Source organism: Tachyglossus aculeatus, chromosome X3 (assembly GCF_015852505.1).
Source record: "Tachyglossus aculeatus isolate mTacAcu1 chromosome X3, mTacAcu1.pri, whole genome shotgun sequence".
Classification (NCBI taxonomy): Eukaryota; Metazoa; Chordata; class Mammalia; order Monotremata; family Tachyglossidae; genus Tachyglossus; species Tachyglossus aculeatus.
The window spans coordinates 18,705,910-18,732,526 of record NC_052099.1 but is presented as its reverse complement, the minus strand read 5'-3'; the positions used below and the strand labels follow the sequence as shown (position 1 = coordinate 18,732,526).

The window sequence follows — 26,617 nt, the reverse complement described above, 5'->3', positions numbered from 1 at the left end:
ATGACATTATTATTATTCTACTGTGATGCATGGCCCACCACGAGTTAGGGTGGTTAGGGATTTAAGGGTTCTATCCCACACCCTGAGAAGGAGCATGGTGTAGAGGAAAGAGCATGGACCTGGGACTCTGAGGACCCGAGTTCTAATCCTTACCCTGCCACTTGTCTGCTCTATGGCCTTGGTTGTCACGTAACTTCTCTGTGTCTCAGGTACTTTGTCTGTAAAATGGGGATTAAGGACTGTGAGCGTCATGTGGGAGTTTGACTCTGTCTGACTTGATTAGGTTGTATCTATCCCAGTGCTTAGTACAATGCCTGGCACATAGTAAGTGCTTAACAAACACTATAAAACAAACAAACAAACAAAAACTGTGAGCCTGCTGGTGCAGGGACTTAGTCCAGTCTGATGATATTTTTCTACATCAGCATGTAGTTTTCCCTCAACAAATAATATTATTAATAGTATTATTATTAGTAGTATGATTATTTAAATGCCCATGCCTGTGTTTCATCCAGGAGGCAGGGGCGAACCGACAGTCTCAGTGGGGAATTCTCTTCTTTTATTTCTCCCCTTTTTCCAGCAGTGGCAGTAGCTGTCACTGCCACCACTGCAAGTTCTGTCAGCATCCCCGAGATAATGACTGCTTCTCTGAGGATTTGGCCCAAAACCCCATATGCCAGCGGGGTCACAGATAATTCCTGCAGGGCTGAGAGCTCTGTAGGCATGGGCCAGGTGGTAGGATAGAGGCAACAGACCCAACAGTGAGTGTGTGTTCTTGTATGCCCGTATGTCGATGTCCAGGTGTGATCAGAGATTGTGTCTGTTTAGTGTTATTTTATACTCTCCCAAGTGCTTAGTACAGTGCTCTGCACACAGTAAGTGCTCAATAAATACCATTGAATGAATCTGGGTGGGTCTGAATGTCTGTCTCCCTCCTTGCCCCTGTGTCCTTTCCCCCATCTCTTTTTCCCTAACTCCTCTTAATTGTCTAGACTGTTAACTCATTATGGAAAGGGAACATGTTTGCTAATTCTGTTGTGTTGTACTCCCCAAGCACTTAGTGCTGTACTCTGCTCATAGTAACTGCTCAATAACTACCAATGTTTGATCGATTGAATTGTTTTTACTGTATTATTATTACTATCATTGTTCTTATTTTGGTATTTATGCACTGCTTACTCCTTACTAAGTATTGGGATAGATTAATAGATCAGGTAAATTGATTGGCCACAGTCCCTGCTCCTTAGAGGCTCAGTGTCTTACTTAATCCCAGTTTACAGATGAGGAAGAGGCCCAGTGAGGTAAGATCTTGCCAAGTTTTCACAGCTGACAGACGGCGGTTCTGGGGCTAAAACTCTTGTCTCCTGACTCGCAATCCCATGCTCTTTCCACAAGGCCACGTAGCTTCCCAAACTCCCTCTGTTTCTTTCTTTTTCTCTTTGAGGTTTTCTATGTTTATGGGTTTGCTTTTGAAAAAATGTTTGCTCTGTGCCAAAATAGTACTGAACTATGTTTAATTCCCACCTGTGTATTCTCTCCCAGTGCTTAGTACAGTACTCTGCACACAGTAAGTGCTTAATAATTATCATCACTACTACTACAAGTTGCTCTGGTAGGTTCCAGATCTCATCCAGCATCTGGTCCCAAACTATCTTATCTCTATTTTACAGATAAGGAAACTGAGCAGAGAGGTTGTGGCTTGCCCAATTTGACTGAGCTTGCCAGTGGAAGAATTGAGACTCAAACTCAGGTCTCCTGATTTCCAGTCCCCTGCTCCTTCTACTAGGCCACCTTGTCTACCTCTGGTATGTAAGAATGTAGTATATGTTTAGAGCTTTTTGATAGCCTAATTAAAGGTGACATCGGTAATGTTTAAAATTGTTTTCTAATTTTCCCAGCATTGCCAAGAATACAGACATCAGATTAAAAATTGGGCTAAGACTGTATTTGCGATATTTTTTGCAGATTTTGAGTATGCATTGAGAGTATATCCTTTGGTTTTATCCTCAAACATGCTCACCTCTCTTTTCTCAATATGGCTTGTATGTTTTGGAATGATAAGGCATGATTTTCTTTGCTGTAACATTCTCTTGTACGGAAATGACAGTTTTGAACAATGTCGAGGAATTTCACCGTCATATCATGTGGGACCTACTTTGTCTTTAAAAGTTCAAACAATTTCAGCTCATTGTTCACCTTAATAGATCAACATGTCATTAGCCTTTATTCAGGAGAAAAAGGAGGTGGGTAGAGAATTACAGTTCAAAAGAAGGACAGAACTTTTGAAGAGGTAAACATCTCCCTTAGAAGCTGCCTGTCTCGTAAAGGTCCTGAGAGAGGGACTGTGGGGAGTGGGGAAGGCCGAACCTTTGATTTCCATCTGAAGTGAAAATCATCCAGAGCAATCCATAGCATGTGTTGAGTGCTTACTATGAGCTAAGCACTGTACTAGGAGTTTGGGAGAGACCAATATAGTGGAATTGGTAGAAACGTTCCCTACCTGCAAGGAGCTCACAGTCTAGGCAATAATTCCAGTTTCTGTTAGATTGTGTAGTTTTTGATTCCGTTGTCTCATTTAGGTAAGTATTAAAACTGTCAAAAAGACTGGGCCAACCTGCTTCATGTGAACTAACAGGACATGTCCGTTGGAACGCGGGATTTGGCCCACTGCACATCTTGTTTAAAATTACTTCAGGCATTCAAACTCCAAAGCATGTCGGTTTTCTGTTTTCATGGTTGGGAAGAAGAAAATAACTTTTTTTTCCTCCCTCTTTCAGAACCACTGCATAAGTGAATGAGTGGTAATCATTATTAGTCAGTATTCACTCGAGATGAAAATGACTACTACTGTTAGAAGCATACACTTAAAATATGAGTCCCATAAAGTAGCAATAAGTCTTATCTGACTGACTGACCCTGGGTAATTGGTTTCAACTTCTAAAGGTTTTAGAAAAGTAATTGGGGGTGTTTTCACATAGCACACAATCATTCAGTCAATCAATCACATTTATTGAGTGCCAATGTGCAGAGCACTGTAATAAGCACTTTGGAGAGCACAGTACAACAGAATTAGCAGACAGGTTCACTGCCCATAATGAGCTTTTAGTCTAGAGTACACATAAGTACGTGTGCACACACACACTCACACACACACCCATAAGTAATGTATTCAATAAAACTAAACAAATGTAATGACCACTAAGCATAGAGGTTTCTCTGTTTTCTAACACTAATAGTCTTACCTAGAAAACAGCATGACCTAGTGGATAGAGCATGGGCCTGAGCGTCAGGAGGATCTGGATTCTAATCCCAGCTCTGCCACTTTCCTCCTATGAGACTTTGGGTAAGTCACTTGATTTCTCCGTGTCTCAGTTACCTCATCTGTAAAATGGCCATCTGTAAAAGAGTCCTTGACCAGTCAGTGTCAGAAATCCAAGTGTGTTCTGACAAAACATCAAAAAGGAATGATGCTTCCTTAGTGTTTTGGTGATCTGCAGCCGTGGTTATGCTCAGTGTGGTCCCATTGTCAAGGAGAAGCAGCGTGGCCAAGTGGAAAGAGCATGGGCCTGGGAATCAGGGCACTTGGGTTCTAATCCTGGCTCTGTCTATTGCCTGCTGTGTGACTCTGGGCCAGTCTCTGTTCCTCAGTTTCCACAGCTTTGAAACGGGGATTAAAATATCTATATTCCCTTCTCCTTAGGCTGCTTTATATCTCTCTAATCACTTAGTACAGTGCTTGTCACAATAAATGCTAAACAATTACCACTTTTACTATTGTCATGGGAGTCAACATATCATTGTGTGAGGGAGCAGAAAAGAGCAGGGCAGTTAGATGGTGATGAGGAAATGAAATGGGACAGGTTACTAAGAACTCGTCGGATCTTAATCCTAATCCTGGCTCTGTCATATACCTGCTGTATCACCTTAATCAAGTCACTAAAGTGTCCCAGGCCTCAGTTTCCTCATCTGTAAAATGGGGCTTCGATGCCTGTTCTCGTTCCTGTGAGTCTCATGTGGGACTGTGTCTGATCATGCTTGGTACATAGTAAACACCAAAAACCTAAAAAAATATTCATGGATCAGCAGGTGAGAGAAAGCTGCCATTTTGAGCCTTTTCAGCCTTGACTGGAAGCTGTCAGGTATAATGCTCCATGGGTGGCATTAGATCCATAGGTTTGATAGTTTGCCTCCCTGGCTCTGAAAGGAGTTAGGACTTCCAAGAGTTTCACCTCTCCATTTACTGGGCAATGTAAGGTTTGGTGTGTGTGCGTGTTTGTGTGTCTGATAAAGGCGGCCTGTATATGTGTTTGTATCTGTACGTGTGCACACCTGATGAAATCAACCTATGTGTGCACACGCACATGTGTGTGTGTGTGTTAGTCTGTGTGCATGCAATAAGGGCTGTGCCTGGATACAAATGGAGATATTCAGGTACCAAAATCATTCAAAGGCCAGTGAAACTAAAAAGCCACTCTACTAGAACACCTTTTAAATTTAAAAAAATTAAATGTTAATCACGTGATTTTTTTTTTCTTAAAATGTTTTGTTTTCTCCTCAGTTTTTATCACACCAGAACTCTGGGCTCTAAAAATTGCATGTTTCTGAGGTTATTGTTATTTTTTAAAGATTACCTTCATGCCACGAAAGTCTACAGCCATTCGTTTTATATTTTTAATACCACCTTCTTTAGATTTTTGTTTTTACCCAGTGACACCAAACAAGGAAAAGAAACTACCAAAGAAGCACTAATTCCATAGTTTAAACACTGAAGAAAAATGTTCTTAAAACAGGAGATGAGGGAACAAAGTGTTCCATAAGGGCCTCAGTGGCACAATGAAAGAAGCCCAGGGGGATATGGCCCCCTCTGAAACAGAATCTCACAAGGTTGCAGTGGTGTTAGAACCCTTACCTCTCTTCCTCTTTCACCTGCCTCTTCATCATCAGTCGTATTTATTGATTGATAAATACGATTTATCAATCTATCAATTTATCAATTTATCAATCTATCAATTTATCACCTCCCTCTTAGATCCTTCCCTTTCTCTCTCCTCCTCCTTTTCCTCACCTTCACTTTTCCTCATCTCTCCTCCACTTCCATCATTCCCCAGCCCCATTTGCCTTGCTTTGAACAAAATAAGTGCTTAACAAATGCACTGGGTAATAAGAAGGATAATAAGAAGGATAAAATCTCCTGGGGGATTTTCTAATTAGTTAAATTCAGTTCTATTCTCTTCCTCTAGGCTTCTAGACAATTAAGGAGTCTGCTACCTAGTTTGGTATCATAGTCATGGCTACCTTTTTTTGAAATGTGTTCTTCTGACATAACTTTTTTAACTGTATTTTTATTTTAGATATTCACATGTCATAGATGAATAATACAGCATATGTAAGTCTAAAATCTCTTGTGTTTAAAACTCTCAGCAATGAGGAAGAAGATAGTATAGAGCCTGGTACATAGTAAGCACTACACAAATATTATTATTATTATTATTATTATTATTATTATTATTATTATTGTTTTGCTCAGACTTAATGCTAGCATATGGTGTAGATTGTGCATATTTTCAATCAAACATTAAAATTCATTATTTCCATGGTTTTATCATTTAAGACCTGAAGAAGCAAGATATTTTTCAGAATGTAAATGATTTTTTACTTTTAAAAGTTTTCAAACGATAGCTTCTATTCCCATAATGAGCCTAGTAAAGTCCTGGAAAAGCTTAGCAAAATGCCAAGTTGTAAATTAATTATGGAATGTGGATTTTTGCAATGACCATTTAATACAGATTATCAAAAACTGCTACCAAATTATGCCCAAATTCTGGTTGACCCCATACCAAGTGACAAAAAGTTCAGGGAAAATGAACAGAGTGGGAAGTTTTTTGTTTTGTTTTGTTTTCTTTTCTTTTACAAAGCATTTGTTAAGCGCTTACTCTGCCCCCGACACTGAACTCTGCACTGGGGTAGATACAAGTTGGACAGAGTCCATGTCCCACTTAGGGCTCACTTACAATCCCTATTTTACAGATGAAGTAACTGAGGTACAGAAATGTTAAGTGACCTACCCAAGGTCACATTGTGCAGAAAAGTGGCAGAGCTGGGTTTGGAACCCAGGTGCCCTGTCTCCCAGGCCATGCTCTGTCCACTAATCCATTCGGCTCCTCAAGTATGGAGAGATGTCTTTCTCCACGTATTCCACTCCTCCTCTTCCAACAAACAATCATTCAAATGTATTTATTAACTGCCGCATGTGAGCAGCACACTGTACTAAGCACTTGGGAGGGTACGGTAGTGTTTGTAGGCATGATGCCTGCCCTCAAGGATCTTGCAGTATAGGGTTGGCAGTCTCTGGCTCCTCCTTCTCCCATGATCACCACCCCCTGCCATTTTAAGTCTCTGTGTCTTATTCTGTCATCTCTAGCTCACTCAGTCCACATTCTGCTTCCCTATTAAAAGCTTCAAGCAATCCTCACGCTTAGGATTTAACATTCTAATATGAATAATTGTTCCCTCATCATCAATAATCAACTTATTCCCAAATCAGTTCTTGATCTGATCGATACTTCCTATCTTCCCAATACCACCTCTCCTTTGATTTGCCTTGAACATGCTACCTTGATCTGTAAATATTCACGGTTTCACAATTAGAAGGTAATACATTTCTTTCAAGGGAGTACCCAAATGAAAGAAGCTGACCCCAGGGGAAAAAGAAAAAAAAAAAACCTTGGAAAAGTATTTCTTTCGAAAAATGTGCACTCTCAAGGTTTAACTGATTTTTCTTCCAATGGAGGAGTGAATTTAAATCCTGGAAACAGTGAATTTTTATTAATAGTCATGTTAGTGGGCCCTTCCTCTTTCCATGTATCTCACCATTTAACTGAACAACAAAAGGCATGAAAAGATTTTGTGCACTTCTCTCGGTTCAATTAAGATTGAATGCAGCATTTGATATAAAAGTGTCCAAAGTAGCTATTGGAACATCCACTTAGATTAGTGAGAAGTAAGTGAAACTACCAGAGGTGATGGTACAATTAGCCTCTGTTTTTCACATGGGCTGAATATTTACATTTCTGTATCTAAAATGCCAAAAGGATAATGAGACAAGTCCTTGTTTTCTTTTTGAGATGCGCAAGGGGCTGCTGAAGTGAATTTTGCCTCAAGCAATATCAGCATTTAAGGATTCTGTAAAGGGTTCTTGCAGCTGCACTGAAAAAAAATCATTCCAGTTTAGTAATCAGGTCCTAGCTCCAAAGTTTTTCGTTTTCACTGAGATTTCTGTTAAACAACGTTTGATATCATTTATTGCGAGATGTAAAAAGAAGATAACGTTAATCCAAACACGAGGCCTTCCCAGACTGAGCCCCTTCTTTCCTCTCCCCCTCGTCCCCCTCTCCATCCCCCCGTCTTACCTCCTTCCCTTCCCCACAGCACCTGTATATATGTATATATGGTTGTACATATTTATTACTCTATTTATTTATTTATTTATTTATTTTACTTGTACATTTCTATCCTACTTATTTTATTTTGTTGGTATGTTTGGTTCTGTTCTCTGTCTCCCCCTTTTAGACTGTGAGCCCACTGTTGGGTAGGGACTGTCTCTATGTGATGCCAATTTGTACTTCCCAAGCGCTTAGTACAGTGCTCTGCACATAGTAAGCGCTCAATAAATACGATTGATTGATTGATTGATTGATTGACTCATTTTTAATGTAGATCTGTTAAAACCCGCATGTGTTCAGTATTGCAGAACTGGTAGGGTTCATTCGGGCTGGGAGAAAATCTGAAGCCGAGGACTCTTAGAAATGCCAAGTGATCGCCACGAGGTGGCAACGAAGCACTAAAAGTGTTTGCCAACTTGAAAAGAGCTGAGCCCTGGTTGAGAATTCCCGCTTAAGGTCATAAGAATAATAATTGGGTGTCTGTTAAGCGCTTTCTATGTTCCAGGTACCATACTAAGCGCTGGGGTGGATGCAAGAAAATTGCTTTGGACATAGTCCCTGTTCCACATGAGGCTCGCAGTCTCAATCCCCATTTTACAGATGAGGGAACTGAGGCACAGGGAAGTAAAGTGACTTGACCAAGGTCACACAGCAGACAAGTGTCAGAGCCGGTATTAGAGTAATAATAATAATAATAATAATAATAATGGCATTTATTAAGCACTTGCTATGTGCAAAGCACTGTTCTAAGCGCTGGGGAGGCTACAAGATTATCAGGTTGTCCCTCATGGGGCTCACAGTCTCAATCCCCATTTTACAGATGAGGTAACTGAGGCACAGAGAAGTTAAGTGACTTGCCCAAAGTCACACAGCTGACAACTGGGGGAGCCGGGATTTGAGAAGTGAAGTGACTTGCCCAAAGTCACACAGCTGACAATTGGCAGAGCCGGGATTTGAACCCAAGACCTTCCGACTCCCAGGCCCGTGCTCTAGCTGTCATGCAGTGAGCCTTCGAATGGGTCATTCTAACACGAACACGGGCTAATCCATACCCAGGAATAGGTGCTGGAACCTCATTTTGTTGATTTATTTGATGTCCTTGTGACCTACCAAATACCAAACTAGGCTAAGCATCATCCATCCATCCCATATTCGGCTTCCCACAAAGGTCCTCTAAAACGCTTAACTCCATTCTCATTCTTAGGGCATACATTCTTTCTTCAGTCCATCCATCAGTGCAATTTTGGGAGCAGTTATCGCGTGTACAGCACTGACCGAAGTGTTCGGCAGAGTATAGTGCCACAGACTTGGTAGGCATGTTCCTGGACCAATTTTCAAAGAACATTAAGGAGTGGAAACTCTTGATCATCAGCATTAAGGCACCTAATCAACTCTTCCACCACCCTATAATCCTCACTTGTCTCCCACTACATCCCAGCTCACACACTCAGCTTCTTTCAAGCCAAACTACCCCCGTTCCTGGTTCTCATCTTTCTTTCTGTCAACACCTTGCTGATGCTTCCTATCTGACAGAGCACTGCTCCCACCATCTTCAAACCCCTTCTGAAATTGCATCTCCTCTAGGAAGCCATTCCTGAACAATATTTCATCTTTTCATCCTATTTCCCCCTAATAGTGCATATCCAAAAACCTCTGCATCACCTAAGCCCATGGGTTTTCACTCCCTGACCCGTGCAGCCGATTTCCATATCTTTAAACTTGTATTTCCCCCGCCCTGCTTATAGTTTGTTTTGCTGTCTTTCTCCTCTAGGAGAGTGTAAGCTCCTTGAACTGAGGGATTATATCTACTAATTCCTTTGGACTCTCTTAGGCACTTGGTAGAGTGCACAGAGTAGGCACTCAAATATATATGATTGATTGGAATTGCAAAGTGGAGTGAAATTTGAGGTAAAATATTAATTTCTTAACAGGTTCTGGGCACTGCAGTGCCTAATTTGACATGTTTGTTATCCCTTGAACCCCTGAACGTCTTAGGTAGGGAAATGTTTCATTTAAAAACATGCACATTTTTCTGTTCGGTGGAAAAGTACATTTGAGAGAGTAAGATCCATTTTAAGACATGGCTGTAATACTGAAATCAATCTAAACTAAAGTCTGGGCAAACTTGCAATTTAGTGAAAAACTTCTGATTTGGATTTCTGTATGAAGGAAGGTCATGAGTGGAAAGCAAAACCAAATTTTACAATATTAAGAACAAAATGTCAGAAACTCTTATTTTCAAGACTTTGAAAGCAATACATACATATAATAAGCAAATGCATCTAAATAAAGAAATAGGTATAAAGTTGTCCTTTTACCTCCTAAACTCTCCCCTCGTCCCAGCTTCCCATCACTCTCTTTTTAATGATATTAGATCATTTTTGTCATTTATTCAAAATCCTAGCCACCTCCCATCCAGACTCATGTTGTCCTGAGGGTCTGGAGCTTCTTTCACACACAAAGCCTCCAGATCCTTGCCTTCCAAGCCCTCCTAAAATCCAACGTCCTCCTAACAAGCCTTGTCCAACCAGTCATCTGTTTCCCAAATCTTAGCAATGCATGAGCTGCCTTTTGCAGCTATATGAGATTTATAATTCCTTTTATACTCATTCTGAACTGACTACATGGGAATGGTTTATTCTCCCCTTGTCAGAGTGTAAGCTCCTTGCGGGCAGGAAAAGTGTCTTGCTCTTTCCTTCTCTTGATTTTCTTTCCAAGGGTTTGGAACAATAATTGCACTCAGTAGTGCTCTTAAAATTCCAATACTACTGCTGCTATTACTACTACTACTACTACTACTACTACTACTAATATGACAAGCTCAAAATTACTGCTGTTATTGATGATGAAATTCAGCTTTGGGTGTGGAAGGGTGACTCAAATGGTTGTTAGTGTGGGGCCCATAATCACAGCAATGTTATGCATCCAAAAAGGCTGTTGGTTGTTGAGTTGTCATGTTTGTTTCTGCCTGCACTCGAAGCCATTTTTGCTTTTGCCTTTTCAACTCACAATTTGTATAAAGCTTTTGCTCCAGAATAATAATAATAATAATAATAATAGTGGTATTGGTTGTGTTTACTGTATGTCAAGCACTGTTCTAAGCACTGGAGTATATTCAAGGTAATCAGGTTGGACACTTTTCCTGTCCCACGTGGGGCTCACACTCTTAATCCCCATCTGTAAGAGGCACAGAGAAATGAAGTGCCTCGCCCAAGGTCACACAGAAGACAAGTGGCAGAGGCTGGATTAGAACCCACAGCCTCTGCATTTCATTGATTCAATCGCATTTATTGAGCGCTTACTGTGTGCAGAGCACTGTACTAAGCGCTTGGGAAGTACAAATCGGCAACGTATAGAGATGGTCCCTACCCAACAATGGCTCGCAGTCTAGAAGGGGGAGACAGACAACAAAAGGAAACAAGTAAAAAGGTGTCAATACCATCAGATTAAATAGAATTATAGCTGTATAAATGTTGGTTCTGCTCCACCCTTGAATATAATGTTCCAAACTACTTTCTCCTTAGCAACTGACTCCCAGTTTTCAGCTAAAGTGCCGAATTGCATGGATCTTTGTTTTTACTGTATCCTTCAAATGTCCTCTGCTCTCCTTGCTTGTTTCAGATTTCAGCCCACCTTAAAAATCAGTGGAGCAGGAGTGTTTATTGAGTGCTAACTGCCTGCTGAGCACTGTATAAAGCACTTCTGAGAATATAAAACAATAGAGTTGGCAAACATGTTCCCTGCCCACCTGGAGCAACCCTTTGATTGAACATCATTCTCCTCACATAACCCATCCAGTGCAGCCTGCTTCAGTCCAGTTTCATTGCTAGGAGATTGACTTCATTCTGGGAATTTGTTTTCCCTGTTGCTGACTTGTTATTTGATTTTGAGCATAGCCCTCTGAAAGTGCCAGACTTTCCCAGGGAGTCGGACATGGCATTTGTGTGTGGTCCAGGTATCACAGTCATAGAGAAGGTCGCACATCACTACAGCCCTATAGACCTTGAGTTTGGTCTGGAGCCGGATTTGTCACGGCCACCTCACTCTAACAGTGTCCCAAAGGATGTGTTGCTCTTCTTGAGTGGCTCTTCTTTTCCACCATTGTATCATTGCAATTGTATCATTGCATTAGAGAAGCATCATAGCTTAGGGGATAGATCATGGGCCTGGGAGTAAGAAGCACCTGGGTTCTAATCCTGGCGCTGTCACATGTTTGCTGAGTGACCTTGTGCGAGTCACATAACTTCTCTGGCCTTCAATTTACTTATCTGTAAAATGGGGATTGAGAGTGTGAGGCCCATGTGGGTCAGGGACTGTGTCCAACCTGATTAACTTGTATCAACCCCCAGTACTTAAACAGTACTGGGTACATAGTAATTGCTGAACAAGTACCATAATATAGGGATTTATATACGTAATATACATATGTAATATACACAGCTCTATATTAAGGTACTTGTTTTATATATCTAGTAAATATGCTGCCTAAGGAATTGATTTCTGTCTCAGTGTTTCACCCTGTTTTGCCATTGTAGATTTGGGATGTGTATATATCTTCCTTAATGTGGGTGGTACAATCCTGTCTGCTTTCTGAGGACAATCTATGGGAAAGAAAAAGTGCAAGGGCTCTCTTCTCAAATGTTTTCTTACCCATAATTACCCATCATGAATTTAATTTGACAAAAGCAGTGTCTTTTTTGCAGCAGTTCTTGCTTTTTCTTTAAGTACTTTTTTTGGTGAATACAGCATTAATTAATAGTGCATCCACTTGATTTTTATTATTGGTTTCTTCATATAAAGTAGTTATTCAACATAAAATGTGGCATTTTTATAAAGGCTGCAATGACATCCAGTATTTTAAAAATCCTCTAAGCAATTTATGTATTAATTATTTTCCTGGGTTACATGTTAATTAATCTTTAGGTAGGAATAATGTAAAAATCCAACTTATGGTATTGTTCTATGCTCCAACACTGAGATGAAAAGTCTACTTAAATCCCCTAAAGTAAGCTTTTAAATATAATAGTAAATAGCCATGATAATAATTGAAATATTTGTTAAGTGCTTACTCTTTGGACTGGAACAGATGCAGGATAATGAAATCCAGAACAGTTCCTGTCCCAAGTACAGGCTTCCATATAAGAGCAAGGGAGAACAAGTACTTAACCTCCGTTTTACAAATGAGGAAGCTGAGGCACAGAGAAGTTTAGGGACTCATCCACAGTCACACAGCAGGCAAGGCTGGTCTAGAACCTGACTTCCAGTGCTGTGTTCTTTCCACTAGGCCAAGCTGCTTCCCATGACACAAGGATATATGCTACACTCAATCAATTGGTGGTATTTATTGAGCACTTACTATGTGCAGTTGTACTAAGCACTTGGGAGAGAGGTAGTGGACGTTATTTCCTGCCCATAACGAGCTTACAGTCTAGAGAGCCTAGATCCCCAGAGATTGGAACTGTTGACCACCTCAATTTCCCCTTTCCCTGTAGGCAGGGAAAGTTTCTATTTATTTTCATATTGTACTTTCCAAAGCACTTAGTACAGTGCTCTGCAGGCAGTAAGTGCTTAATAAAAATGATCGAATGAATGAAAATTAGTAGCGGTGATATTTATTAAGTGCTTACTATGTGAGAACCACTGCACTAAGTTTTGGGGACTTTACAGGGAAACCGACCAAGGCCCAGTCCCGGGTGGCTCATACTCCGAATAGGGAGAGATGGACACACAGAATATTTGCAGAGAAAGAAAAAACGATGATAAATGACAAAATCAACATGGCAGGAAGTAATACACAGCTAAGTAGCGAAACCCAGTTCTTGGAGGGGCAAGTCCTCAGACTCCCCATTGCTCTGGACCCGATCTTGATCTTCGATTCGGACTGGCTGCAGTGACTCCAGCCCCCAGTCGGATGTCAAGGTCCCCTCAGGGTCGGTCAACGCTCCTGAGCACAGAGTCCTGGACTAATCGGTCTGGGGAATTCATCGGCAAGAAGAGCCTATGCTATCTAGATGTAGTCCTGTCCTTTTCTCTTTCTAGGCCCCCATAGGATGAAGTGGATCATGCAGAACTCGTATGGCATAATGGATAGCAACAGGGGCCTGGGACATGGGTTCTAATCCCGGCTCCGCCACTTGCTTGACCGGTATGCTTGTATCCATCCCAGCACTTGGTACGGTGCCTTGCACATAAAAAGTATGGTACTTTTGAAGCTTTTGCTACGTGCCAAGTACTGTTCTAAGCACTGGGTTGTTCCAAAGAATCAGATTGGACCCAGTCCCTATCCCCCTTGGGGATCACACTCTTAATCCCCATTTTAAAGATGAGGTGACTGAGTCCTAGAGAAGTTAAGTGACTTTCCCAAGTCGCAGTCACGTGGCAGAGCTTAGAACCCAGGTCTTTCTCTATCCTCTGCTGTATTCACTAAGCCATGCTGCTTCATAGTAAGTGCATTGCAAATGCCACAATTATTATTATTATAAAGTGATCGTGCAGCTACTTTGACCCTACAGGATCCTGCTTCCCCACTATTTTCAGGAGAAGCCCTGTGCCCTTATCCACATAAGCAGGAACCTAGGACCAACGCCACTGGCTCCCATCCTGGACCCCATTTCCTGGTCACCCATCCTGAGACCTCCAGGGTCATCCCCAAGCCCAACAGGTGAAAGCTTGGGAAGAAAGCTCTAGACTATAAGCCCCGTGTGTCTACCAACTCTGCTATACCGTAAATCTGCCAAGCATTTAGTCCAGTGGTCTGCTCACAGAAAGTGCTCAGTGAATACAATGGATCAATTGATTGATTGGGAAATACCATTTTGACCAGTTATGTGAACTGCTTTGGCTTTTTGTTTCTTTGTGGCCTTCTTGACACTCTCTGCCATTACCCACCAACCCTTCAACCCTTCTGAGTTTTTGGTGACTCCTACCCTGCCTAGAAGGAGCAGATTGCACAACCCAAGGAACAATCTAATCTCTGTTTCCCTCTTGATGATCTCACTGCCCTTCACCCCAAAAGACCTCCTAAATTGCCTCCTTTGTATCCAACCCATCAAGCCCCACCTGATGAATCAATGAATCATATTTATTGAGCATTTTCTGTGTGCAGAGCATTGTACTAAGTGTTTCGGAGAGTATAATATAACAGAGTTGGTAGGCACATTCTCTGCCCACAATGAGCTTTCGGTCTAGAGAAGGAAACGGATATTAATGGAAATAAATAAATTACTGATATGTACATAAATGTTACGGGGATGAGTGAGGGGTGAATAAAGGGTGAAAATCCAAATACTCTCTGTACCTCTCCTCTCACTTGTTGAACAAAATCCACCACCCTTTCCATAAAATCCAGCTTCCTCTCCCTAATCTATCCACTGACTTCACCTAACCCCCAGACATGAATCCCCTAGAGATTAATTTCTATATTGACAAGAATTTCACCTAACTTTGAAACTATTTCTATGAAGTTTAAACACTGGTTAGAGAATGAAATGTCTCTATTACCATGAAAATAAGGACTGGAAATTATATTGGAAATTAGAACACATTTAAATTGTTTCCTTTCTTTGGAAATCTCTGCATTTCGGAGGCACTTAATGCCTGCAGTTTCTCTGACTTTGCTGTAAAGTGCCTTGTCTTAAACATTGGCAATTGGCAGTTCCCTGACCTTTTTTTTTTTTTTTTTGCTTGCAATATAAATTGCTGAATGATTCTCAAGAGTTTTAGGGCTCCAGATTTTAATGGGACTATTTCTATAATGCCCTGCTCTGTGCAAAATTCCTTTTCCTATTGTCATTCCTCTGATTTTAAAACAAAGACATTTTCCTGTAGGAAATTTAAAAATGGTTAACTCTTTGCCCATGACTGACTTTCTATAGCTAACAAAATTCTGTGGGTTCCCTTCTCCCACCCACCTTCCACAGCATTTTTTTCTCACCCTTCTCTCCAGCATTCAGAGCCTTTCATTCACTAGCTTATACAAGGGCTCTCTGTAGCTTCCAGAGAGTGATTTCACTTCCCAGATTCACTTTTTCCAGCTGTTAAGTGGGTATCAGTTATCTGCCAACCTTTATGAAGAAATAAACAGTTATGTGCTCATGCTGTGGAAGACTTCTTCTAAAAAAGAAATGTGTAATTTAGTGTGCTTTGATTCAAAGGGATTTTTTTTTTACTGATAATGACTTTGCATGGATTTGAACTTAACATACAATAGTATAAAATTTAAAAAAATTGCAAAATGCCATCCAAAGAAGGCCTCATTCTTATTGTTAGTGCTGATAGTTCTGTGGCCAAGCAGAGAGATCATCAGGCTTGGGGACAGGACACCCACATTCTAATCCTGTCTTTGCCACTGATCTGATGTGTGACCTTGGGCAAGTCATTTAACCTTGCTGTGCTTCCACTTCCACATCTGTAAATTTGAGATAAAATCTTGTTCTCCCTTCCTCCTAGACTGTAAACCCCTTGTGGGACAGACACTGTGTCTGATCTAAATATTCTAAATCTTATGCCCATGCTTAGCAAAAGGTTTGACATACACTAAGTGCTCAGTGATACTAATAATAATGTCTGATTGTATTTCTCTCTGAAAGCTACATCTCACAAGATCTCGAAGATTTTTTTCTTAATTTTTCAATGCATAGATCCAGTGAACTTTTGCAAGCATTCAAAATCATCTCTTGAACAATCCATTCACCTGGCTTAAATATGGCACTCGCTCAAGTGCTTAGTTCAGTGCTTTGCACACGAGTGCTCAGTAAAAATGATTGAATGAATGAGTGAATTAAATTGGGAAACTATGTAATTTTTGCAACTATGCCAAAATTGCAAGACAGTGTGAGATCACACATGCAAATACTTCTTCAAATGAGGTAGGTGTGTCAAATGAATTACATGATTAATATAAATGTTGGCATTGCTATTTTGGGGTAGTTTTTTCTAAATATATGGGCAGAAATGCCTCTGTCAAACTAAAAAAGCACAGGAAAATTAATCTAGAGGGAAACATGGACACCATTCTTGAAATAAATGGAAGAATCCTTGTCTAAAACCTTATTTAGGCAAAATAACTATCTATTTTGTTTTGTGGCATTTTATGGTATTTGTTAAGCTCTAGGTGCCAAGCCCTGTACTAAGCACTGGGGAAGATGCAAACTAATCAGGTTGGACACACTCCTCGTCCTAAAAGGGGCTCACAGTCAATCCCCATTTTGCAGATGAGGTAACTGAGGCTGAGAAATTAAGTGACTTGCCCAAGGTCACACAGCAGACAAGTGGCAGAGCTGGGATTAGAACCAGGTCCTTCTAACCCCCAGGCTCTATCCTCTACTCCACACTGGTTCATATCCAAAGGGAGCAACTCTTTCTTCAGATAAAGAAAGCCAGATGAACACGGGATAAATCTGTCCATGGAGTTTGTTCTGCTTTTAGACTGAGCGCCTATCGAAAGACTGCCCTAGCACCAAAACACCTTTCAAGTCTACAATGCTCAAATAAATCCTAATGCGAAAGCACGTGCAAAACAAGGTTATCAAAATGGATGGAAATTGAATAACATACACTGTTTACCTCTCCTGTTTTTAATGATGTGATGAAACTACTTGCTTGCCTAAATTGATGCTCTTTTAAAAATATAATAATTGTACTTTGAGCTGGCAGAGAAACAACCCAATTAAAATGTAGATAATGCAGAGAAGTAGGGGAGAGGCAGGATATTTGTACAGTGCATGACCAACCAAGGAACAGTGTAACTTTGTGAGTGGAAAGAGCACAGATCTGGGAGGGAGAAGACCTTGGACCTAAACCTAGTGTGCTGGCGGGATTGGAAAGGCATGTTGATCCCCCGCAGAGGTAACCAGCACACGTGTTCTACCTCTGCCGAAGAATGGAAACATAATGGAAATGCACCAAGTGATGAGGCATTTTTTGGACAACATATTACCGGATTTTTAGAGTTTCTGATTATTTAATTTATACTTGCGGTATTTAATTGCTTACCATTTGTAAGCCCTGGGGGAGATCCAAGGAAATCAAATCATACACAATCCCTGTCTCACATGGAATTCCCAGTCTAAGAGGGAGAGAGAACGGATATCTTATCCCCATTTTACAGATGGAGGAACTGAGGCTGAGAGAAGTTAAGTTACTCATCCAAGGTCATGCAACAGTTAATAGAACAGGGTCTTCTGATTCTGAATCATGTATTTTTTCCACCAGACACATGCTTCAACACCTCATTCCCGTTGTCCTCACTTACAGACTGAAAAATTCGGATGAAGGATTGGTAGAGAATTAAGGTAGAAAATTTAGTTGTTAATAAATGAAGATGAAAGCCCATTAGTGTTTTTTTTTTAATTTCCAGTTTTCTATTCAAGCTACAATGCTATTTCCACACAAAATGATTAGCCTTTGAAAAGTGGCTTTGAAAACTTTGTTGTCTCACTTTCAGTGGAACAGCATGTCCCTTACAAATATGACTTGTGAATTTGCCTGATATTTTTCAGTAGACTTGAGGTGTTTCACTGTACTTATGAGATTAGTCTGTGTTGTTGATATGGAAGAAGTATGTATGTTTGATGTAGTGGTTTGAGTAATTGAACAAAAAATATTTGCTACTCATAAGAGAAAGGGAGTGTTTTGGTCATGAGAAGTAGCATGGCCTAGTGGGAAGAATACATAACTGGGTACAGGAGCCCTGGGTTCTAATCCTGACTCCACCATTTGTTACATGTGTGACTTTGGGAAAACCACTTAACTAGTCAGTCTCCTTCAATTCTGCATTTTTTTTTTATGGTATTTGGTAAGTTCTTACTGTGTCAGGCACTGTACTCAGCACTGGGGTAGTACAGTTGGACACAGGGTGGACACAGCCCATGTCCCACATGGGGATCAGAGAATTAATCCCTATTTTACAGATGACAGCTCTGAGGCCCAGATATGTTAACTGTCTTGCCCTAGGTCACACAGCAGGCAAGTGGCAGAGTGAGGATTAGAACCTTAGAGAAGCAGCGTGACTCAGTGGAAAGAGCATGGGCTTTGGAGTCAGAGGTCATGGGTTCAAATCCCAACCACCAATTGTCAGCTGTGTGAATTTGGACAAGTCACTTAACTTCTCTGTGCCTCAGTTCCCTCGTCTCTAAAATGGGGATTAAGACTGTGAGTCCCACATGGGACAACCTGATCACCTTGTTTCCCCCCAGTGCTTAGAACAGTGCTTTGCACATAGTAAGTGCTTAACAAATGCCATCATTATTATTATTATTATTCTGACTCCCAGGCCTGTGATCTAACCACTAGGCAATGGTGCTGATCATAAAATGAGGAATAAATGTGTCTTCTCCCCCCCCCTTAGACTGTGAGCCCTCAGTGGGTCACAACTGTGCCCAATCCAATAATTTTGTATCTAACCCAGGGCATGAATAGCGATTGGCACTTAGTAAGCAATTAACAAACCCACAATTACTATTCTTCTCCTTACTGTCCACGGAATGATTCAACTCTGTTTTTCACTTTTGCTGAAGAGTAATGGATTCAGGCTTGTGGCTTCCCATGTTCACAGACTCTCTGGGAAAAGCGCACAAAGCAAAACCCACTTCCTAGTTCATCTGTGATAGAGTGTCACTAATTCTATACCAGTTTTCATTTACAAAAGCTCAACAAAGGTGACATTTTGTTTTTGCAGTACCAGATGATATAGGAATCTATTTGTTCCCTGGAAATAGGCAAAAGATTTTGCTTCATCAGTTTTCAAAATGAAGGCTAGGTCATAACTATTTCAGTGTTCATTTTGTTCTTCTAGGTAAACAGAGATTTCTTAACCTTTATTAATGCTTAGTTGGGCATCTGAGGAAGAACACTGATTTGTACATATTTTACCTTCTGTTCACTTGGGGAAAGTACTGCTACTAAATATTGCATTTTCAGCTTCCGTTTCTCATAAGAGTACCCAATTGCATCAGGAACAACCCTTTATTCTTTAAAAGTGCAGGCACTAAAATATTTGCTGGGTTTACAGAGATTGCTTTCATTTCATATCATGATTTTTTCGAGCTACACTGAGCCATGTCATGCTTTTTATGTTCTAATCAAGGCTCTAAAATGGGGTAATGCAATAAATCCAATCTCTAATATGGCAGAGAATATTCTGCCAGCAGTAAAATCTCCAAGTTTACAAAAAGCACGATTTCATAGAGGGTGACGTCATAAATGGAAGGTGAGAAAGTATTTTAGGAAGGGAACTCCATTCTTGCAGTGGTTCTTTCTGACTACCAAGCAGGGCGAGTTCAGAAAAATCTGGGACTCTTCTCCCATGTCGGAAATCTTTATTTTGAGGATTTGGCATCATAGAAACTATTGTTTTCTCCCTTTCATTCTGGGTGAAGCACGATTCAAAGTTATTTTTGACTTCTGAATTGCGTAGAATTAAAAAAAAATATGAAAATGAAGGGAAAGTTTTCCACATTGCGGTAGAGCTGTAAAAGGAGGACGATTGCCAGTTAATGTTACCAATACATCGCTAAAGGTTTTTACATTCCTTTGACTCCCCCTATTGGTCTGCGCCTTCTTGATCCATGGAAACTTTATTTCTTTCCTCTCGTCACGGGATCTTTCTTTCCTCTCATCAGGTAGTGTAATTTAAGCAATCAGTCAATAAATCAATGGTATTCCGTGAGCTCTCACTAGGTGCAGAACATTGTACTATGTGCTTGGGAGACTACAATACAACAGAGTTAGCAAGCAAGCCCCAAATGAGCATATAGTCTAGAGGGGGAGACATAAATATGAATAATTTATGTCTAGGCAGACATAAATATACATCATTTATAAGTAAATCATTGATATTTATTGAATGCTTACTGTGTGTAGAGCACTCTATTATGACCCAACCTTTGTAGCGGAGACAATGACTACTGCTTATATGCCTTACAAGTTGCTCTCTCTGCACTGAGGGACATGGGAAACTATTTTAAATATATTTACCAGGAGGAAGGATATGTTGGCAACTGTTTCAAGCCTCCACATTCTCCAATTAAAATTCTTCTTCCTAAGTCATTTGTCATATCCTCCCAACTCCCATCTCGCTCTGATGCACTTGCAGTTGGCCACCTAAAATACTACATCCTTATCAGACTATGGGCTCTACTCTTTTAGCAGTAATTAATTAATCAATCTACCTTTCCCTTCTCCTTTATTCCAGTCTAGAAATAATTTGTCCCTGTCTCCCATACTGTACTGTAATCTCCTTGAGGGCAGGGATTGTGTGGTGGTTTTTTTTTTTTTTTATCTTTAATGTTCTCTCCCAAGTGCCTTGCTCAGAACTCTGGATAAAGAAGATGCTCAAGAGATGCTATTGGTGAAGTTAAAAAAAATACAATTGTGAAGCCAGAACACTTGAGAAGGCAGAATAGATGGCTATTTGGACATGTACATTGCAGTTGCTTAGAGAGGCAGGTGGCTGAGGGAGAAGGAACAGACATTATTCTGGCCACCATAGTAGGACCCATGTTCACAGGGGCATCCTTAGAAGACTGGGAGGTAGAGCTATGCACATTGATTTATATGCCCCTCTCTTCTTATGAGCAGGATCGAGAAGAAGAAATTTGCTAAATACCAAATGGAACCAATCTACATGTGCCTTTAAAGACCCCATTCCAGTTGCAGAGAGACACCCCATGAGAGAAATAAGGATAATGCAGTGAAGGAAGCAGGGGGTGGAAGGTGATGAAAGCCCAGATACTGCTTATCACTGATTGGACAATGTTGTTCTATTTTTAAAGGTTGAAACCATTCAAGTTTAAGTTTTATGGCAGCAAACATAGTATCAAAATTCTGTGGCCCTCGTGCTGCTTACTGGTCAGTTAAGAGCTACATTTAGGAAAGAAAATAGAATCCTTGCTAGACATCCAACACAAGAAATCAAGAATGCATCTTTCACAGGAGGGGAAACGTTTGATTTGCTAAAATATTTTTTTCAGAATTCACACTTCTATTAATTTTCTTCTTTTTTTACAAGCTCAATGCAATTTTTTATGGGTCTGCTTATAACCATTAATCTAGGCTTGGAAAAATGAATTTTTCTCTGATGCCCTTCATCAAAATGAACTAAAGAACTGCAGTATTGCTTCTGAATTGGGCTTTTTTTCCCCCTCTTGAATAACTCTGTTGAATTGTGCCTGATGGATATGTCAAAGTGCTTAATCAGTATTATCTTTGCCCAGTTCTGTAGTTTAAAAAGAACGAGGTCATTCTTCATACTCTATGATTTTCGGGGTCAAACCTTATGATTCATGGCTGGTAGATATAATGAGGTTAATTAATTAATTAAAAAGGAAGTTTGGCCAAAAATGACTTGTTCAAATGCACAGAACCCAAAATGAAAAATAAGTTTTCTATTTTGTCTTTTTTAAAAAAATATAGTTAGCTGAATATGAAGTAGAATTTCTCCTGTTTAGCACATACTTCCTCTTTTATTTTGCTGCCCCCAACCAGTCTCAAATTTAAAGTGATATCACCTGAAAGGGTCTATTGAGTTTCTGGATCTAATGATTTCTGAATGGGTATTGATTGCTTATTATGTATCATTATCAGTGGTAATGTGAATGAAAGGATAATAATCGTGCTTCACTTTGATGTTGAATCAGCAGTATTTAAGACACTCTATGCACCAATGCTGCAACCTAGTGGCTTGATAAGCTATGAAATGACATGATCTTGAAGCGTCAGTTACCTCACAGCTGCAAATCTGCATGAGGCATAAGAAATAAGTCATCTGCCCAGCCATCTCCCAGATGAGACATACACTGTCACACTTGCTGTTTCCCAGGGAAGTCCCTTTGGGATGGGAAGATGACTTCCTGGGAATCAGATAAGTTGGTATTCTTTTTTGAATGGCCTCTTCCTAGAGTGGGTTTTTTTTTGTTTTTTTTTTTTTTAAACAGGCAAGATGGGATCAGACCTCTTTTACTGTAGAGGAAGTTCCTTCAGCTAGCGTTTCTTGTTCAGGGCAATGTTGTTCTATGTGAAAACCGAATAAGATTTGTGCTCTCTCTCTCTCTTTCTCTCTCTCTCTCTCTCTCCCTCCCTCTCTCCGTCTCTCTCTCTCTCTCTCTGTCTTTCTCTCTGTCTCTTTATATATATGTATATTTTCTTTTGAAGGATGCACCTTTAGAAGTTATTCCTAAAAGCATTGTTGTATGAAACCTTCTGACAGGTTCTGTCAGCAAGTGTTGTCATTTGTGTGCGAATGCCTGTGTGTGCCATTATGTGTCATCATTCTGGGGTCTCCAAGTAGTCACTTGGCATTTCCCTAGGCTGCTAAAATGGCCCAAATGCAATGAGAAGCAGTGACTGCAAACACACAGTGCACATTCCCCGGAGAAGTCAATTTGATAGCACCAGGCACTCTAAACAAAGCAGCTTTATCTGTAATGAATACCAAGCCCATGGTCCTTCTTCAAAATATCTGTGAAACTAGGCTGGCAAGGGAATTTTAACCACAATTACAGCACAGGCAAGTTTCTCCCTGACATCCTTGTTTATGGGGGTGGATTTGGGATTTGAATTGGAAGCATTCCCTTGGCACTGGCATGATTAGCAGCTTATGTTGGGTCCCCAAACTATTTATCAGCCTGGGCCTGCCACATTGAATATCTATGAGCTACTTTTCTGTACTCTGGAGGGGAAAAAGCTTATCTTTACAAGTTGACAACACCTTTGCTCCACCATCCCCCTAATACATACCTTCTTTCCTAAACCCATAGAAAAACAACCCTATGTGATAGGGGCATGATGTAATCAAGAAAGTTCTATCATTAGAAATGCTCACTTTGCCAGGTCACATCAAATACTTCCAAGGAGCCTCACCTATCATGAAAAAGCTTTATATCTACATTTTTTCTTTCCCCAAGGCAAAGTCTGGTAATTTAAATATAGAAATATAAAGCCTGTTGTCAGCATAAGATGGGTAGCTCATTCCCAATATAAAGCCTGCAGAGCCAAAAAAAAAAAGAAAAGAAAAAAATAATAATGAACCTCCAAACATCTTAGATGTAATGGATGTTCAGTTTGGGATAATAGAGAGGCTTTTACTGGAATGGAAGATGAAGATTATAGAAAACAGCTCCATTTGTGTGGAAGCCAAAGATGATAGGTCAGTTTTAAAATGCTGGATGCTACTTGTCCATGATTGCACGTGTAGACTTTTTTTTTTTTGGTATAACAGTAAAGAGATTGGAGGTTTGCCCAGTTGCCGTTTAGGATCGAAAACAATCCTGATCTATCACAATTTCTGAGGCTGATAATGCTATCAGTCCTTACTTGGTGGGAATATGCCTCCAGATTTGCAATGGGCTGCATTAATTTAATACCACATAAAATATGGATTTTATTGCAGCAGGGACAATAAGTGCTGCAACTGCTGACAGGATATAGTTCATGTCTCTTCTCCCTATTTCTTTCTCTCTCGTTAATTCTAGTCTCAGTTCTGAAAGGGGGAGAGAGGGACAGTGCCTTTGCTCTTCTCCATGAATGTCTGTCTACTTCATATAAGTAGAAGTCGTGTGCTCTCTACGGTCAATAGCTCATCCCTCTAAGCTTTCCCTTTTCTGTATGCAGACGATCAAATCACAACCATGGGTTATGAACCATGCCTAAGAGCTATACAGGAGTGTAGCGTATTCCCCTATATGACATGTAAAGAAATGTGGTCTGAATTGAGAGTCAGAGAGGGAGATGGTGACAGTCGTTATAACTGGCTCTCAAAATAAAGGTGAGTTGGAGGCTTCCATCCTAATGAAATAAACACCTTCCACACCTAATATTACCTCAACTGGAACTAAAATAGAAACTCTGCTGCTACGTTCTTCAAAGCATCACTACCTTTTGGAAAACAAATGGATTTTAACCTCTTTGCAGTAAAACACACAGTTCAATCAAGCAGTGACTCTCTAAGCTGAAATACAGCATCAGCTCTTTCCAGCTAGTTCCTTATCCCCAACCCCCGCCTCCCCCCCAGTCTCCAAAGTTGATTCTTTCAGAATATTTTTTGCCTTAATTCTTACTCAAACTATGCTTTCTAGCAGCAGAGAAATACAAATCCTCAGGAGAAAAATAGGAAAGACGCCTACCTTTTTATTCTGCTTCTGGATAATGGAAGTAGCTTCCCCCACCAACAACAGTGAAGATGTGTCCACTCTCTCCCCGTTTTGTTTGCTTTCTCCTTTATTTTCTAAGACCGACTGTACTTGAATCTAACTCAGGCTTATCTTCTCAGCATCACTTTAAACTCTGGACGCCGGGGAAGCAAGGCGAACGGGTGATGTCTCCCTCTGATTGGCTTTCATTCGAAGCTTCTGATTAATAAAAAAAAAAAAACCCTTCCCCGCACACAGAGAGATGGAGAGGTTCTGCTTAAACTGCAGCCCTTGCCAGAGGAAGGTTAGAGACTGGGGAAGAGCAAGCTTTGCCCAATACACAGCGATTTGCAAGTGAATGCGGTAGGAGGGGGCACACACACTTTTTTTTAAACATTTCCCTCCCCCTAGTGATGGATAGAATGCTTCTCTGTGTTCAGAATCCTAGGTAATCAGCCTCCGCTAATCCATTTAGGGTGGAATTGAAAATCGTGAAACACGACTGCTTTTGGTTGGCATTTTTTTTTTTAATAGATTTACTTTTTTTGCTCAGGAGGACTGCAGAACCATTAGGCGAAGCATCTGGAAAATGCACACACAGGCTGTTAGGTTAGATGACACCCAGCTGGGATATGTAGCCCAAGAGATTCTTTTGGGGGTTTTGGTTTGTTTATTTTGGTTTTTGGTGAGATGTCTCGTTGTTTAGAATCTCACCATTCCCTTTTTGCCGGTGCCCTCTCTTCCTTACCTCCTGGAACTCTACCTGAGGCAGGTTTTGCCTCTCCCAAAGGTATGCTCTCTCTGTCTCTCAGGGGCCACTCAGGAAACTAAATGACATCTCAGGTTATCATCTTTCTAGTTTTATTTTTATTGCTTTTTTTTTTTTTTTACCTCTCTCGGTTTGTGCGTTAGTTATATTCCTGATAAGCACCAAAGCTCTACTTTGTGATTTTTCACTCAGGAGGTGTAATCCTTTTCACAGGTTTAGTCAGCAACAGTTGATGTCTCTTAAACCCAAATTGGACCCAGTACAATCCTACTTGAGTACTGTGAGCCCCAATCTATTTGCAGGGATGTCGATGAGGTGTATAAACCCTCATGCCCAGCTTGTTTTGGGGGTTTACTAAGGCAAAACTCACCCAGATTAAGTCAAAGGATGTCAGTATTGCTCCATAAAAGACTGGGCATTTTTACATTTTTCTGCCAGCAATTAAAATTTTCATTTAGAAGGGAGATTGGTAAATGTACAATTAGGCTACATGCTGTGTATGGTGCATCCTGACGTCCAGATGATTGGTTATGGTATTATTGAGTGGGTACTCTGGTTCAAACACTGTGGTAAAGCAGGAGTCAGTTCAGACTGATCAGAATGACACAGACCCTGCCGCACATAGAACTCACAATCTGAGAGCTAAGGAGAGAGAGAGATACCTTATCCCCATTTTAAATATGAAGAAACTGAGGTTCAGAGAGGTGGTGACTTGCCCAAGATCACCCAGCAGGTCAGTGGGAGAGTTGGGACTAATATCCAGGTCTCCTGATTTCCAGGCCCGTGCTCTTTCTGTGTAGCCCAGGGCAGAATGATGGAACAGTGACAGGTTGTGGGATCTGACAGCCCACAGCATGTTGCTGCCTCTCACATCTAGTGAGTTTTCCTTCAAAGCAAAAGCATCCAGTACAGTTCTTTGCACACGGTAAATGCTCAATAAATACAATTGAATGAATGAATGAATGAATTTTAAACTGGAGAATGACTTCCTCAGAGGCCAAAGTTATGATACACATTCAGGACTTTCTATGGCCCAAGCAGTGAGGTAAATGTAAATATGACAGATGGAATTTAGTCTGAATCCAGCGGTTAGAATAGTGCTTTGCACATAGTAAGCACTTAATAAATGCCATCATTATTATTAGTATTGTTAATCAAATGGGGTCAATCAGTTAAGTCAATAGTATTTAATGAGCTCCTTCTTTTTCATTCATTCATTTGTATTTATTGAGCACTTACTGTGTGCATAGCACTGTACTAACTAGCACTTGGGAGAGAAC

General features: G+C 40.5%; 1 protein-coding gene across 1 annotated transcript in view; it reads right to left on the bottom strand.

The window, feature by feature from the left end:
* Positions 1-24,858, bottom strand: part of CDH10 (cadherin 10) — a 98,230-nt gene extending 73,372 nt beyond the window's left edge. The window contains exon 1 of the mRNA XM_038770398.1: positions 24,563-24,858. The gene's annotated coding sequence lies outside the window, so the exon portion shown is untranslated. The remainder of the gene's footprint in view (positions 1-24,562) is intronic.
* Positions 24,859-26,617: the final 1,759 nt, after the last annotated feature.